The sequence below is a fragment of the Eupeodes corollae genome, chromosome 2, assembly GCF_945859685.1.
Source record: "Eupeodes corollae chromosome 2, idEupCoro1.1, whole genome shotgun sequence".
In the NCBI taxonomy this organism is placed as follows: domain Eukaryota; kingdom Metazoa; phylum Arthropoda; class Insecta; order Diptera; family Syrphidae; genus Eupeodes; species Eupeodes corollae.
In genome coordinates, this window is record NC_079148.1 from 17,362,221 (window position 1) to 17,367,470 (window position 5,250).

Genomic DNA, 5,250 nt, shown 5'->3' on the forward strand with positions numbered 1-5,250 from the left:
ATTTAATCATATGTGATAACAATTGATTTTGGTGAAGGATATCTATGTCGAAAATATCTAAATTCTTATAGATGCTAAAAACCAACTTTCAATGACTCAAGTAGCTAATAACTTAAATGTGATAATCGCTGATTTTAAATCAAATTTTAAAATGTACAGTGTACAGTGTACACTGTACATTTTACACTGTACACGTATGTAAAGTACGTCATTCAGAAATAGTAAGGTCGTTAGGTAAACATACATAAAATGTGTTGTCTTGACAAAGCAATTTTTCTTAAATGTAAACACCCTCACAAAAGTGTAAAACGATATTATTTTCCTGAACTGGTTGATGTTATTTCTATCTACGTAGGGTAAAAGTTCAATAAGTAAAATCGTTGATCATTCATAAATCTATAAATTGTTCAAACAATTTCAAGACACCAATTCCCAGAAATAAACGTCAAATTAATCACAATTACGTACCTAGTTATTTTTCAAAATTATCAATGCCTTACACCCCTAAGCATTTCTTTCTTTACTCTTTAATTCAACAAAAAATTACACCAAAAATAAACACCTTAAATAGCCTGACCTCTTTAATAATTAGAACAACACCCAGTCATAAATTATGTACGTATATAAGGACAACAACAAAGTCCTTGTTCATTCCTTGCAAAATTCTGATGACTACAACAGTTTTTCATTATAACATAAATACATAAACATAAACAATACCCCCTGCCCTTCGAAAACATCAGTCAACATTATATGATAATTCACTCTGTCTGTATCATCAACAAAACCAAAACACTTTACATTGCATAATTCTTCTTTTTTTTCTCATTAAAAAAGCAAACAAAATGTGAATAGAATAATGTTCATATACAAAACAGCCCAAAACAACAAAAATTAAACAAAACGAAAAAAAAACATCCTAATAATAATGTAATCCACCTAAATTATCTTTTGTTCCTCTCTTCAATTAATTAAGTAAATATTTTCCTTAAGCAAATTTTATTCTACTTACTATACTTTATATAATACGAATATGTACCTCTATTGTATAGTCGTCTGTGTATGGCTTGACTATGTAGAGGAAGGTCCCGACGAGCGAGCGACGTAAGGTACCTACATCTTTATTTTATTGTACTACTTGCTTGCAAAGCACACCAATATACAAACAACAACAGAGAACAAAAATTCAAGGATAACAAAATAAAAATAATAAAAAAAAATACCTACCTACACCAAAAAAAAAAAAGAAAAAAATAGAACGAAAAGAAAAACCTTACCACAAAGTTTACGCACGTTTTCTCTATACTACGCGTTCGGCAGGCGCTTGTTATCCTTGTTTACCTTTCCTTTTTTCTTTTTTGTTGTTTGTATCTTAGGTAAACCTCCTCGTCATTATAAAAGGAGCACCCAAAAAATACCCCAAAAACAAGTACAAAACAACAAAAAAACAAAGAAAATGCAAATTTAAATAATGAACATAAAATAAATGCCAGGATGAGCCCCCTGATGGAATTTCAAAAGAATCCTATACCAACCTACCAACCTATACAAGTTTTAAAAAGAAACACAAAAATAAAATGAAATAAAATAAAATAAAAGCATTTATATCTCACTCAAATATAAGGAAACTGATTCCCTTGTAGGTATATCGTGTACAATGTACACACCATCCAAGGATTCAAGGAATATACGAAGCCAATAAGCAAAAAACTCACAGGATATCACGTTGAAGTATAAAAATACATTTATGTAGGTATGTTGTTGGTACCTTTAAATGTATCGTCTGTTGGGTGTTTCATGGAAGAAATCACTGCACTAATTAATAGCACCTTGTCTCATCCTTTTATCGAAGAAGCAAAAATACAGGACATTTTTTTTGTTTTCACGAACGACAAGATTTTTTTTCTTTAAATTCACTTAAGATTTTTGTATTTAATGAAATTCATTTTTTGGCGTACATTCACTTAAATTCCACTCTCAAGGACACTCACTGACAGGATATGATTATTTTAGATTAGATTCAATTTTGGTTTTTATTCGTCTCCTTTTTCACAAAAAAAGGAATCAAATTTAACTTTTTTCTCTGTTTTGATTCAACACGCATCACTCAACACTGAATATAAAATTTCTATCAAAAAAGGACATTCACTTCCACAACCAAAGGAATAGTGTGATATTTACAAATTCACGTGACAGAACAACAACAAAACAGCAAACACTTAAACCGAATAGGCGGCTGAATTGTATCCAACATAATAATAAAAAGGACAAAAACACAACCAAAACACAGCAATACAAATAAATAAAATACAAAAAGCAAAAAGTAAAAGAAAAATAAACACGCGGCAAATAATATACAACAAATGACAATAACACAGTCGTATCCTTAAACATCCTTTTTTTTATTTTCTGTTCATATATAAATAGCTACTCTCCCGCTAATATGAACAACATTACTGTGGTCGTTATTATGTAATCCTTTTTATTTGGAGGATCCTTGTTGCGGAAATGTTAAGCGGGAGCAGGAGAAAAAAGGATAAAAGTTATTTCGAAGAAGAAAAAGAAATGGTGTTAGAAGGATATACTCGATGACACTGTCAAATGATATATGTACTTATGTAGAATGTAGATATGTTTTGTATTGTGTTGTGATGACAAGTACTTTTCTCACTTACACATGATTGTGGTAGCAACAAAATGGGGGCAGGCACAGCAAGGGGGCGCCACCCCGAGTTAAGTGTTAACGATGACGAGGCCAAAACATAAAATTATGCTCAACAAAAACGAAAAATAAAATTCATGCATGTATGTTGCTATATTGCCATCAGATCCTTGGAATTTGTTTCTGTTACTGTAAAATAGGATAATTGGATCAAAGGAAGACGAGTTTCTCTTCGTCGTTTTCTTTGTCAAAAATAAAGAATATATATCAAAACGAACAAAATAAATGCAAACAAAAATAAAGTCCTGAAAATCCTGGATACCTACAACCTACACACATATATTATAGCTAAAAGTTGAAGATGAAAAGGGAATAATTTTCTATTACCGATTTCTCGAGAATTCCTTCTTAGCGGATACAATTTTTTAACAAGGACTTTGAAAAGACATGAGTACACGATAAATCCTTTTTATTTATTTCATTTTTCTTTTTATTTTATTTAATTTTTTGAATACACGCTCGTATAATCCCCGAGACGAGAAATTATTCACGATTCGAATTTGACTCGACTCGAGAAGATGCGAAGTTGACAATGAAGACGACACAATCAGCGGCGACAACGAAAACGAAAACGAATACGGCGAACGTTTACGGTGACGGTAGCGTTTTACTCCCTCGTATATATCGGATGAACCACGATTCATAAAATTCACACGAAGACTGAATTCCAGAATAATTTTTATCTCGTGCCATCGGCGGCTTCGGCATCCAGGAGGGAGGCGGCATAGAGATGTTGTTGGATGTTGGATGCTGGCGCTCGGTGTTCTTCGACTTTTTTTGTGGAGATATTGCGTCAAGGGAAATTATTTTGTACCGAAAATATCACATCGAGTGTTGTGGGGGGAAATTTCTCTCACTCACTTTATTTTCTCTTTTTCTCACTATCTTCGAATTATGCAGAGATACTTTCTCTATTTTTAGAGCTGCTGCTGTTTTGGTGGTAGACTTTTGTGGAACCTAAGTTGCGAGGGTGTGGATTTTTGATTCTGGAGCTGTTTCTGATGTCTGCAACATGAGTTTTGGGATATTTTTTGGAGATAAAACACGTGTTGTTGATCTCTTATACTGCCTCTCTTTTCGAAGTGAGCAGTCGAAGAGAGAAAGCCATTTGGCACATATTGTCATGTCAGTGATGCAAAAGGAAAAACCTAAGGACTGGGTTAGAAAATTTAAGGTTGGGGCTGGTAGCTTGATAGCTGTGTTAGGTCTTAGGTGAGTAAATTTCTTTTTCTGAGAAAAATACATAAATTCAATAATTAGGGAAGAAAATTGGTAAGTAGATGTGATTTACATTCAGATCGGCCCTGAAAAAAAATATTGTGTTTTTGTGTTGCTTCTGCATATTAATCGGTTTGTATGAGTTTATCCTTTTTTTCGAAATTGGCTGGGAGTGTATGTTTATTTTATCATTTAAAACTTTTGGCAAAAGGCTTAGATTTCTTTATTTTTGGGGATATCGTTTTCGTTTGTATTTTTGCTTATTGAAAAAATGCTTTTAATATCTTGTAGCCTACCAATTTACCAGGAATAAGTTGTTGAATAATTAAAATTAATTTTCGATGAGTTCAAGTTGATTTGAGTTGAAGAATGAGAGAAGGTATACAAAAGTATAAATTATTTTTTTTATTCGTTTCTTAATGAATATAATATTTTTGAGTTTGAGAACTTTTTTCTATTTAAAGATATTTTTTTTTGTTTTTGTGTGTTGTTGATTTAGGATGTTGGATGGTTTCGTTATGGTGTGATGATGGCTTTTAATGTTGTTTGTCTCTTAGTTTATTCAACAATTATATTCGTATTTATGGTGTTATAAAGAGGGTGTGTTTTTAGGACTGAATTAATTATATTTTTTTCCCTTCATCTTCGTCTTTTTCTTATTCTTCTTCGTCTTAATTCGAAGAAGACTTTAAGTGTTAATAATGAGAGTTAATTTAAGAAAGGAAAAAAACATTTAACAGAGTTTAACAAGATTTAGGGTCCAGTATTTAATTGGATTTTAATTGTTGTAAATATATATAGCTTATGGTATATGGGTTTATTATTAATTCAGAGATTAAGGAAAAAAAGTATATAATGTGGATCAATGTGCTCGTTTATGTCAGTTTATCTTAAATTGAATGATGTTTGTTTTTTTTCGAAATCTTGAAATATTTTTTGATAAGATACATGATGCACGTTATGTATAAATGGTTTTAATTTTAAAGTAAACAATAAATAATATTTACTATACTTTAAATTAGACAGATAGAACAAACAAAATGTAAACATGCCTTTCTTAACAAAATAAAGGTATGTAGATAATTTAATATCTTAATGCTGTTTTATCTCCAAATAAAAAATATTGAGAAAAATTACTTCTATTAATTTAAAGTAATAATTGTTAATCTAAGCCAAACAACCAATTTGTTCACTGTGGCGTATACGTGTTATTTTTTTCGAATCCATTGTTTAAAACGTACCTCTATGACTTCTTTACCAATAATCTTAATGCAGACAGGATAAATAAATGGAAATCAAGACAGTATTTT

The 5,250-nt window shown here is 31.0% G+C and overlaps 1 long non-coding RNA gene across 1 annotated transcript in view; it reads right to left on the bottom strand.

Annotated features, from left to right (window-relative positions):
• The window catches only part of LOC129948443 (uncharacterized), a 98,252-nt gene extending 94,885 nt beyond the window's left edge, over positions 1 to 3,367 (bottom strand). Inside the window, exon 1 of the long non-coding RNA XR_008781874.1 lies at positions 3,050 to 3,367. This is a non-coding gene — a long non-coding RNA (uncharacterized LOC129948443). The remainder of the gene's footprint in view (positions 1 to 3,049) is intronic.
• Between the last annotated feature and the right edge of the window lie 1,883 nt (positions 3,368 to 5,250).